General features: G+C 31.1%; 1 protein-coding gene across 1 annotated transcript in view; it reads right to left on the minus strand.

Annotated features, from left to right (window-relative positions):
• LOC129217716 (GATA zinc finger domain-containing protein 7-like) overlaps window positions 1–13,269 on the minus strand; it is a 56,636-nt gene that overhangs the window by 16,167 nt on the left and 27,200 nt on the right. The window lies entirely within an intron of this gene.

Raw genomic sequence — 13,269 nt, forward strand, 5'->3', positions numbered from 1 at the left:
AACGAAACAGAAACTTGCTCTGAACATTACAGTGCACAAAGAAAGAATAATGCATTTTTATGTATTTTGTGATAAAACTTGCATTGACGCATTAATTTTCATTTTTGGCAGTGAATTTGTACTTTCAAAAAAAGGGGGGGGGGATTTTATTATTATTTTTTATGAGGCAAAATGAAAAAAAAAAACTGTTTTTCTAATGAACTATTTCCTATTCGATTAATAAAATATATTTTTGATGAAATGAATGGGTAAATAAAAGAACTTTTGAATAAATGAATCAATAAAAACAACAAACAAATACTAAATATATAAATGAGTAAATTAATATATGAGAATAAAATAAATGAGTGAATAAAATAGTGAATTAATAAATAAAGGAACGACTGAGTAATTAAGATAACTATATTAAACGGGGAGATGTAAAGGAATGAATTACTAAGTAAATGCGTAAATGATAGTAAATGATTGAAAGAGTAAACGATTTAAAATATTTTTCTTTGCTTTATCCATTAATTAATTGGTACAAAATATTTAAAATAGAAATAAGCTTCATATTAAATAAATAAATGTTGCTCCCCCCCCCCCCCCCCAAGTATTAGTAGATCTCTATCAATATTTAAAAAATTAATAACAAGAACTTTGTCATTTTACAACAACAAAAATAATTTTTTACATGTAACAAAGCATTACAATACGAGTATCAATTCTTGAAAATTCCTTGTATTATCATATGCTTTGGTAGTCAGAGTTAACTGTTTCCTGACTGGCATAGACGACGTGTGTAACTTCATAATTAAAATAATAATAAATAGATTGCGCTGACAACAGTGTAACTATTTCACCATTTTACTTTGCCCCGCATTCCCTTACTTTACAAAATGTAATACTATAGAGAGGATTACATGGGAAAGTTAGCATGAAACAATATAGAAAACTACCAATCTTCTCTCAGTAAAATTATGGGGAAAAAAAGTATTTTCTTCTGAATAAACTTCTTAAACAACTGAAATCTTTATCAAAATAAACTAATGAATTGTCAAGAATTTCATAAGATTCAGCAAAAAACTATAATTAAAAATTACTTCAAGTTAGAGTTGATCAAGAATTGTTTCACCGATATAAAGTTTTTATTTTTGAGGCAGCGACTAACTTCCTAATTTGGAGAAACTGCAACACAGTAATTGGTTGAAATAATTAAGAAGAGAAATTTTAAACTTTCTGATTTGGTTTTTTATATTTTTTATTTAATGTCGAGGAGAGTTGGAACAGCGTTGCATTTATGGCGAAATAAAATGTGAAAAATTATTTCTAGCTTGTCCAGTAAATGTAGCAGCAAGACTTTAAAATTACTACATCTACTGGACAAGCTGGAAATAATTTTTCATATTTTACTTCGTTATAAATGCTGATATGTCCCATTTCATTTTGTCCCATTCTTTCTATTGCGTTCATGTCAATGTCTCGAAGTCGATCACTCTCGATATTTGAGTATACTATTTTTCTTTTAAACTATTAAAATGTATTTTTATTTATAGTAGAAAATACTACATTTATGTAGTATTTTCTACACTAGGAATCAATTAATTACGTAATATCCTCATATATATAATAGCAAATGATCGAGTAATGCTGACGTCATCAACTATAAAACTCGCGCCACGGCATGATGATTTGATAATTGACATGCAGGGAAATGCTTTATTTTGACAGGGCTGGTCATTTTTGGAGAATGAAGAAACGTGAAAATGGTCCAACAATGAACGATATCTACTGGAGTTTAGGGTTAATCCACTGGAGTTAGGGTTTTCAACTATCAAAATATCATCAAACCTGCAATGACTTCGTTCAAATGTAAAAGCAATTTTCACCCGTCATACCTTGACGGGCGATTTTCTAGTTTTAAGATAAACAACAATGTTGAAACAAAGTAATAAATTATGCATTTAGAAGTTGAGTGAAAGATTTATAATGTTCAAGTATAAACCCATCCGCACCTTTTGAGTTTTGTTACAGTTGTGTCATTTTAAAATTCCTATTAAGTTATCCGATTTAGATAAATTTACTACAAAAAAAAACTGTCTTCTAGTCTCTAGGAAACTCTGATTCCAAAACTTTCTAGTAAGCGGTATCGGTTTCAAGAAAATTTAGCGGAATCCCAGTTTCCTAGGATTTTTGAATAGTTAATGAACTTTTTTTTACAGTGTAGAAACTAAAATTTGTAACAAATGCAATACAGTTTTTCTCATTTTGTTTTACACTAAAAAAATTGCAGTAACTACTAGAATGTCTCGAAAAAACTGGGATTCCATAAACATTTTTGGTAACATTACATCTCTTTAGTAACATTGTCAGGGTTACTTAAAAAGAAGCAGCCATGGGTAACTGACTGACATTTTTGAAGCAAAACAAAGCTTTAAAGCTTCTTCTTTAAATTAGCTTCTTTTTAAGCTAAATTTAAAGACGTAGTTAAATTTCCAAAACAACTTTTTCATTTAAAAAAATAATTAAAACATAGTAACTGACTGACATGCCGGTTATATTAATATCAGTCAGTTACCATGTTTTTAACTATTTTTCAAAAACCACGAAAAGAATATTTTGGGAATTCAATTACATCATTAATTTTAACTTAGAAAAAAAAAACAGGTGAAAAGATTTTGAAAATAATGAATATTTTGCTTGGAATGTGACCAAATGCATATGGTTTCGTTTCAAAAATGTCAGTCAGTTAACCGTGCTGTATTGTTACTTGTAAACTCTATGAACGTCCACTTTCCTAGAGAGTTCCCAGTAGTATTTCAATTGCGTGTTTTTTAGAGTGGACTAAAAAATATCAAGAAGTTTTGTGCTCATTTCTCACGTGATTAGTTCAGGTCATTAAACATAAAACTCTTTCGTTTCTTCAATTAGTTTCGGATTAATTATGTGCAAATATATTGATGCACATACATATTAGGAGGGTCAAAAACAACAAAAGCATTGAATAGATAAGAAACGTTATTAAATTCACAAAGAAGCAGTAAGTTGAACACGTGTTTCAGTATTGCATGGAATCCTTACATCAAAAAATCTGAAAATCATTTAATTTTACGTTCTAACATTTTTGGACAGAAGTACTTTTTACTTCACGCAAATACAGATTAAACACCAGTAATGTTGAGAATAAAGAAATCACTTGAAGCGTACAGGTTTTCTTGTGCATATAGTTTTTATATGGAAATTACTTTATAGAAGTATATCATTTTGTACGTAAAATGAGGTTCGTACTCGAAACATCTGAAAATCGCTGAGTGAATTTAATAACGTTGCTCTTCTATAGTTGCTGGGCTTGTATGTTTTTAATCCCTTATGCTTGAGCCGATTTAAGCATCAAAATTTCTTGTACAAAATAAATCAAAAGCTAATTTTGAGAACTAGCCTGAGCTGATCAGAAAAAAAAAGTGAGCGTTTAAAGTGAGCAGAATGTTGCTAATATATTTTAATAGAAAGCAGTGAGAAAATTGTATTACATTTGACATCGTTATCGATCGAAATATGTTTTCGATTCAACCCACTTTTCGACAATAACAAAGGAACAGAAAATGAGGATTCTTATGCATATTTATTGTTTTGCTACTTAGGAAGATTTTTTCTCTCTCTAAGTCGAACTTTTTCCATTGGAATTTTAAGTTTTGAATATAAAAAAAGGATTCGTAACCAAGGACATTCACGTCAGTTGAATAAAACATTTTCTGTTTAAGAATGAATATTTCGATTAGTTTTAAGCTTCTTTTAAATTATATTTTTAACATCTTACCTGTAAAATATCTCTTTCCGTTCTATAATTTTAGTAATTCTTAGAAGCATAACTTCCAAGAAGCATAGTTTTCTGCTCTCAATTAAAAAAGAAAAAATATTTATTATTATTATTATTATTATTATTTTTTACATTAACAGGGCAATGGAAATAAAATAATTGGGTTTCTTATCAAAATATGTAATACTTAATAAAAATTCAATAATAAACGTATTTTATAAAATGTTTAATCAAAAGACAGCTTAAAGCAAATTCGTTAACTTCTAAACTGTAATGAAATAAAAATCAAATAAAATAAATAATATAATATATGAGTTTTTATGATTTTTTTCACGAACCCTCTTTTTACGATTACTCGAATATAACGAGCAAATATTGCATACCATTCGCGTTCATTATAAGCGAATTCGACTATAGCTACAAAAGAGTTTGGTAATCTTACAAAGGGGGTGCAACTTGCAAATTGTGTTTGACAATGCTTAAGCTTAAAAACTACTTACTAGTTACTTTTTAATACGTTACGTGTCTAAAAGTCAACAAATTCCCTTTCAAATACTATGTACATCAAATAATTTCAACGTCAATTATGAACATCATCAGTTGTGTGCTTGATATCAGTAATAACCTTTTGCAAAAGGAAGTAAAGTATCAATCTTTCCTTCAAAAGTGTGGAAAATCAAAACTAATTATTTATATAAAAAGAAGAAGTTATAAATAGTAGTTTTCCTGAAATCTTTACTTGTCTTCCTCATATTTCTCTCAAAAGTTTTTCAAAAAAAAAAAAAAAAAAAAGAGTCATTTCATCGTGCTATAGCAGAAGTTAAAGTTGGATAATTCATCGTACGGGATCTTTATAACTTTTTTTGTTTTAATTCTAACAAAAAAAAAAGAAAAAAGAGCACAGTTATTTAAGGTAAACTTGGACAATGCCTGTTAATTTGCTCTTGCCAATGCCTCTTGACAAGGTCATGAAATAAGCTTTCAACTCTTTATTTTACCAAAAATAAATAACTAAATAAAAAAACTGGCAATATTGTGCACAGTTTATTGCATCTTCAATATGTCTAAAGTTACTATTTTGAAGCTAGTTTTGAAGTTGTTGAAATTTCTGTTCCTGTAACGTAATTTTCTATGTGATGTTTCAATGAATGACTTGCAATGCTGTGAAGCACAAAGGGAGAGTTTTTAAATATCTAGATAACAAAGGTGGTAAACCTTCTTGGGAAGTTTGCCACTTTCTGGAGAAAAGATGTTCTGCGTGCCACTTTCAATGTTTTAAACATACATTAAGAAAAAAAAAACCCATCGGGCCCGGGGGGGGGGGGTATATATGAGCTGATTGAGTAACTCTTACTCAAATAACATTTTTGTTCTATGCAAGTATGAGCAGTGGAGGAATTTAGCAATACAGGAAAAGTTCCCGGATTAAGAACTCTAACAAAATACGAGCTAGTTTCTTTTGTTAAGACAGCGTACTACAGGGTCAGCAACAGGAGACAAGTGCTTGGCACTAAGAATTTCTTGATGGATAATACAATTTTATTTAAAAACTTTTCTTCCCAAATAATTTTCAAGAAATGTAACAAAACCTTTTATGCTGCCAGCCACGCAAGGCGCTCACCTGTGTTCACAGTAATATATAATTTTGTCCACTCTAATAACATTCTTAAGCTCTTTGAAATGCTTTCTGTATTTGAAATTCTTCCCACCCCCTCCCAGAAGCTAACTTTTGGCAACACTAGTAATCGAAAGAATGCTACTAAAATACTATAAAATACACCTGAAACTTTCCAGATTACAAATAAAAACGCACGGAAATATACGAGTACCTATTCAGAATTAAAAGAAACCTAAAGATAAAGCATTCCATTTAAATACAAAAATGCTTCAAAATCGCAACTTATTATAACACGCTACTTATGCATGAATAATTAATGTATCTATCAAAGTAAAATTTTCGGACTACGGGAATATACCAAAAGCATAATAATTAAGAACCAGGTGTGCCAAAAAAGCATCTGCTTGTAAATAAACTATTAATTATTCATCAGATAACGAAATCAGTTGCAAAACTAATTATGGTGAAACAGAATGTGCCATAGCAATCTATGCTTGAATTTTCAAAAGCTTTGTGAAAATTCACAAACAAAAAAGTGGAGCGTTTTACAAAAAAAAAAAAAAAAATACCAAGCGAAAATTCTGGTTACGTTAATGGTGTTACTAAGGATGTGTGTCGCTTAGCTTCTCTTAAAAGAGAGAGAGAGAGTTTTTTAAGACAATTATGAGGTGAAAAAAAATCTTTTTAAAATAATTTTAAATTAGTGACTGATATCAAATAAAGTCTCTAAATCCTGTATTATTTGAAAATTTTCAAAATACCCCCATCCGCAATTCAGTGATTACAAAGTTCAGCATTGAAATTGTTTTCTTTTCGTTATTAACAGCTAACTTTCTAACTAGTATTAATCATTTTTGTTTTGACAACAATTAAAAAACTTGTCCCACCAACATAAGACAGTGCAAGAATGATAAAAGCTCATAAAAAGGAAAGACAAGAAAAAAAATTAGTAGTTTAATTACAATTAATTACTTTTTAATTTTAATTGTCACTGAGTTTGTTTTTTAATGAAGGCGAGACGCAACTGGCATAAAAAATACAAAAAAGGAAAACACTCTTTGGAAGCTCTTAGCAATTTCGTGCTCGGAGTTTTGAATTGTGGTTATGTTTTCAATAATAATTAATCCAGCTGTCATTGACAAGAGCTCATGTCAAACAGAGTTTCCCCCAACTGAATCGACATGCGACTGACAGGTTCCGTTTTTAAGTAATAGCTATAGATAGGAAAATGAATGATATAGAACCTTCTGATCCAAAGGAAGAAGAACTACGCTTTCCTATGTTCACGGCGAAATCCAAAGCAAAATGTCTATTTTAAAATAGATTTTGAAAAGTGCGCATGAATGTATTGGCGTTCCTAGAACGGATGTCACACATGGTGGTAGTTTATGGTGTCACTCCTTCCCCCTCTAAAAAAACTTTTAAAGTCTGTAAAGATGAAGTTTATACTATTCTCAGAATTTTTTTTTTTTAATTTATTTGGTGTGAAGAAAGTTTACATTCAAATATATGTATAAATTTTGAGGGTATTTTATGCAAAATTTGCCCTGGATGCATATGTAGACGCCTTCTTCCCATTATATTGTGCTCTATTTATATGTAATTTGATTGCTTAAATATAATTTAAGACTATTTTGGGGAACATTTTAAGAATTGAAGAATTTATTTATATTTTTCATTAGCTCAAAAATCCATTTTGGGATTGGCCACCGGGAGCATTACAGCTACTTACGGTAGTTTTGAGCCATAATTTCTTCAACTGCAACTGCCTTGCTCATATTTTAATAGTTTTATTGTATTTTTTGGTATAAAACAGATGAAGCACTCCGAAACTAAAGTTGGTGAAATTTTCAGTTTGAATATCTTTCATGACTTTTAATGTCTTCCATTATTTTCATATGAAAAATAAGAGAAAATTCAGCAAATATATGTATTTAAAAACAATGTGGTGCATTAAGACTTTTAATTTTTATCGCTTGCGGTACGTAATTAACTATGCCAGAACAAAACAAAAAAGAAAGAGACGAACAAAAAATCTCTGAGGCAGTTTGAAGGATTAAACTTTTATTAGTTATTTTCGTCTTCTTTTCTTTCTTTCTTTTTTTTTTAATTGATAGTTTGATCTATCAAGAGGTGTAAGGAATTTTAAAATTCAAAGTTTTAACATTTCGAGTCCACTTTACTATACATAATATTATGCAAGGTAATTCAAAACTTTCGAACAAAATATAAACGCTCCTGCCTTTATATTTTATGCTAGGAACCCCACTGAATAACATGCATCAACAATAATTTGTACAGCACCTTTCGGCAATGTAAGGAGTTGATTGTTAGTTTCTACTGAATCAAAAATTGCAGTTACAAAAGAGAGAACAGTTGAAACTTAGTTTGACTTAAAGAAACTTGATATTCTTGTTGACATCTGCATTCTGAACATGCAATTGTAAAAATTAAATGGAATGTGCATAAAAAACAAAAATTCAATAGAAAGTGCGGCAGAGATATGAACAGTTTAAATGTTTACACCCCCTAGTCTTTTCGAGGAAAGGCAGTTTTACACTGATTTACAAGAGAAGTTTCGTCACTCAAACATGGGCTTCATGAAAATCTCTTTAAAATTTTTAAACTGTCAGTGAGTTCGACGTGAGATTTTCGGTACCTGATTTGTCATCAACTGACTATACATCGCCTAGTGGTCGCCAATTTAGGAAATTATTTTTCAGTGAGCTTTGAAAGATACGTAGGGGAGGGTGGCTCAAAGCGGGTAGGCCTTCGTATGTCCCCCCCCCCCATGGTGAGTGAGCGGCGATGCATACGTATGTCGTGTTTACATGAACACCCCCGAGTTTTTATCAGTTCCAACGAAGCAGCAATGAAGCGGCATGGCGCGACCAGGCTTAAAATAAAGCAAGTGATGCAGTTCTAAAAAATAAATGAAGTTTTGTAACTTGTGATTAGTCGAAGACCAGCATATTTTTTTGATTGTCAATAATATTACATTATTCTGACACCATCCACCTACAAACTGCGATAGTCATTTCGTTTGTTTCTTTTTTATATTTGAGATTATAGTTATTGAAATAAAAAACGTGCCTTCGGGCAAAGCAGGTGTAGGATTTAATCATATATTTATTTATAATTTCTTGACTCGTGTGCTGACTTAGATTTTCTATTTCAATAGGATATGTATAACTTTAAAGAGTTAGGATGGCAATTAATTAGTCTATTAATTTAATCAGTTATTTCTTTATGTCTTATAAACAAATGTGCTGACTTTAAATTGGATAAGTACAACTGTTTTATGTATTTTTTATAATGGCAGGTAGCTAGTCAACTATTTTAATCATTTAAAACTTCATATTTGATTGGCAAATGTACAAACCACAATTAATTAAGCTTACCCGCTTTGGGCTCCCTGGTAGGGCAAAGCGGGTTTTTCAAATGTTTGTATAGTCTGATAATAAATAACTATTAGGTTTGAAATAATACGAAAATCACTTTTTATTTTGAAGTTCAAGAGAACCCTGCTAGGAAATAAAACCGAAATCGTTGCGATAAAAATCCAAAAACTACAATTTTCGAACGTTCTTCGAAAACCTACCCGCTTCGGGCCACCCTCCCCTACATAGACATCAATTAACTGTCTCTCCCTTCACGTTTAAAACGAGCTTCAAATTTAAAATTTCAATAAACGAAGACTTACGTTGACGCAACTCATTGTCGAAATCACATGAAATTTGTCCTACTTCCAGCAGTGAGAAAGTAACCACTAATAAAACTAACCAAAATGTAAAGAAAAAGCATTTCGCACAGAATTAATCTTGAAATATGACACGATAACTGAATATCTCTAGCAGGAGAAGTATTAGTATTTTCAAAAGCTACTTTTCATGTGAAAAAGCTTGAACTGATATCGATTTTTTTTTTTTTTTAAATCTTTCACGTTTATCAGAGAAAAGACTCGAAGTGACTAGTAGAAATATGGCTCAATACTGCGGTTCAGAATTACGAACAAAAGCAAGTTTTGCCAACAAAAGAACGTGCAAAATTTGATGCATTTCTTTGTGGCACCTGAAAGAATTCAATTCCTTTTCCGTCCTGATTGCCAATAGGAATTAACGTGAAGCGATATGATCAGTTCTTAATCATGTTCGGGATTGAGAAAATCGGCTCAAGAATCTGTACTCAACTTAGCCATACACATTAAGCACTTACACGCAGATAATCTTATTAAATGTCACATTTTCGATTTGGGAGCAATTTTTAATGTACACCAAAATATATTTACCTCATAATATGCGAAAAAATATTGTTGATCTATCCTGGATCAGTAATAGGATTAAAATTGATGCGACTAATGCATGTAACTTCTTGTTCAAATGTCTGGGCAAAGAACATTGATTTCTCTTAGCCACAGAATTCTTGACGTGAGTAAAAACGTTCATTTAAGGCGATTATCTTATTCTTTCCGAGTCCTTATTTTGTCATTCAAAGAATGTAACCAAATATATGGTGAAAAAAATGCTTTTAAATTTACGACTTGAATCGAGAGAGGCTCTAAAACTTGATTGCATATTCGAAATTTGTAATTCTATACTTGCTTAAGTTCTGCCTTGAAATTAATTTGCTAACTTTATTAGCGATTAACTAAATGATTACTATTATTCCTTTTTTTTTTTTTAGTATTGATTAAAATGCTTATCCTACCAAACCACTCACTCCAAGACAGCAAATGTAACAGAAGTGTTAAAACATATTTTTATTCGTTATACAAGTCGATACTCTTTTTTTCGGGGTAAAAAATGGAATTTCAATTGAATTTTTAAAAAAACTGGGCGGGGGGAATATGACTCAGAAATTTAGTTTGAACTGACTTGCATCATTCTTTATACATTGAGCAGATCCGTCATTTTCCCCAGCTGTGGGGAGGGTGTGAAATGCATACTCAATTCAAATTTATCGGAAAACAGCAAAAGCCAATCCCACTTATGTGTAAAAACATTATTTTTGCCAACATTCGCCCTTAATGACGGACTTGGTTATTGATGATTAATGGATATGGCTAAAAATTAAAACTGATGTATAAAAACTGAAAAGTTCCCGCCATTCAAAATTAGACACTTTTAGACTTGTAAATGATACACTATTTGTCCCTCGTATTTTCATTTCTTGGTGAATTTTCTAACTATTGCCTAATATTTTGTCTAAAAGCAAACACAAATCTCACCAAACTTTATCAACTATGACCTCATAGTATAGTTCATAAACCAGGGCTTAATTTGCAAGGCCCCTTAGCTACTGCAATTTTCTCTAATACAGTAGACCCTCAATATAGCCCTTGTCGGGAGACAATAAAGAAGCGCGATATATCCGAAAACGCGATATAACCGAGGTCGTTAAAACTAACCATAAACTAACATTCAAGCAATTGATATGTGCGTCTGTAATAAATATAGCTTATTCTTATGTTAGAACGAACATTTCAATAAAAGCAATATTTAAAGAAATGTCTTACAAATTGATTTTTTTTATTGCTATAATAAACAATTTGTAATATTACAATGATTTTTCGGTGAAATAAGAACTTAAACCATTGTTTCTAAAGATGCAGCGAATTCAGCAGAATGAAATATCCCCCTGTTTTATTTATGAGCTAAAAAGAGAAGTAAAGAATTTTCATGGGAAATACAATATTTTTACTACTTAAGTGATTTCAAATTTAGAACAAATTTTTATTACGCTTAATTTTTCAGGTGACAGAGGAAAAGCGCGATATATGCGAATGAGCAATATAGTAAGGCACGATATAACGAGGGGTTACTGTATCATGAGAATTTTTACACATTGAACAGAATTTAGACTATTAATGCATTAAAATAAGCTCTTAAGACTAAAGAGTTCCTGCACTTATTTTGTTAGAAAATATGTACTGTCATGGCACGAGATAATAATCAAGCGGGAGGGAGAGAAGAAAAAAGTGAAGGGGCGCAGACCCTTAAGCGCTCAATGCCCCCCCCCCCTTTCCTTATTTAATAAAGGAAAGACTTTAAAGCAGTAAAACTGCTTGCGGCAGGCATTGAATTCCAATTCTGATTGATCACAACTTAATGCATTGAACAGGAGGAAAAAAAGAACTCCTTGTAAACAGAAGCAGAACTTAATTTGCCAATTTATGTAAAAAAAATGTAAAATGTCCACTTAAGACATTACACCATTCTATGAAATCAAAAAAAAAAAAAAAAACATGGTCGTGGTTTCTTTTGATTGATAAAAAGATTTTAAGTTGAAGCAACTGGTTTTATTCGATGTCTGATCACATGCTAGATCAAGGCAATCAGATCAAAAAATCTGGATGTAACCTAGCCACAGATTTTTAAAGCGAATAATAGCGCTGTTATACACAGGTAACCTATTAAGTTTCGCACCTTAGTTTTGCCAAGCAAAGTATGTATCAAAGTAGATGTATTGCCCCATGTCACGCGATAGAGCTCATTTACTTTTCCTCTGGAGTTTTTATGATCCATACGTGCCGACACTAACCACCAACAATAGGGTGCGGCACGAAATTCTGTATTATTAGCTAGGAAAACTATGTTTCGACATGATATCACAACATGGCTAGAGAGCTGTAGAACAACATGTGTAAAAAAAAAGTTTTGTGACAATCAAAAATCGTTTTCATGTTAAGTTTGAAATTTTCATAGACAACTCGACAAATCACTTCAGTGCAGGGAATATAACTTACCAAGTTCAATCTTTTCCATTATCTTTGTAAGAATATGACTTACAAGTTCAATCTTTTCCTGTATCTTTGGAAGAATATGACTTATACAGATTTAATCTTTTTCTGATGTATCTTCGAAGGATTAGCCACTTTGGTACAGAATTAGTTTTGATTAAGGGATTATCAAATGACCGATCTGTTTTAGTATTATTAATTGAAATTTGCTTTCGTTTTGACTTTTCCATGAAATGCCGAAAAGACCACTTCTCGTGATTAATGAAAGTTCACGTTCAGAAGACTTCTTACGCATTTTCAAAACATTCGTGGGTTTCTCGTTCGTATTTGCTTTGACCTTTTTTAGGTTAATGCTCTTGCTGAATTTTCAAGAGACAATTAAAAAAAAAATCTGTTAAATAAAATTCATTTATGCTTAGATCGTTTCAATATTTTCTAGAAACAAGCTATTTTAACGTTGATACTGAGAATAATTTTCTTATTCACCGTACTAAAACATCTTTTTTCCCCCCGTTATTGACTTTTCTTTTTCTAGTATCTTTATAGGTTGTTGTTGGTTTTTTTTGCATCCCGATTAAATATTTTTGAAAGTCAATTTTGCCACCCTTCAAGAACTAAACACCAATTAATTTTGTTGCTGTTGAATTTCCTCCCTGTAATAAATATTGTCATATTTAAGTTTTAATGCAACAAAACTTTCTTGTAAAAAACACGCTGCTTTTGACGGCGGAATGAGGGGGAGGGGATAAGTGCTTGAAAACTATTTTCTTCAACTATATTTCGCATATTAAGTTAGATCATGAAGTAATTCACCCTTTCTAGGTTGATTCGCATTTACGTCATGTTCAGACAGCATGTTATAACTGCTTCGTCTCTTCGTTGAACCACGGATGGGACGAAATCGCATTCAATCCACCTGAAGGGATTTGTTTCAAATTAATTTCAAATTAAAGTCAATGACACTTGAATGAGTATCCATTTTTATTTACTTGTAATTTAGAGCGTCATAAAATTATCTTTTTCTATATTAAAATTGATTATGTGTATTCTTTTCAGTTTTAAAAAAAAGTAAGAAAATAAGGTAAGTACGTTCTTTTAAATAGAGAAAGATGACCT

The sequence above is a fragment of the Uloborus diversus genome, chromosome 1 (assembly GCF_026930045.1).
Source record: "Uloborus diversus isolate 005 chromosome 1, Udiv.v.3.1, whole genome shotgun sequence".
Taxonomy (NCBI): Eukaryota; Metazoa; Arthropoda; class Arachnida; order Araneae; family Uloboridae; genus Uloborus; species Uloborus diversus.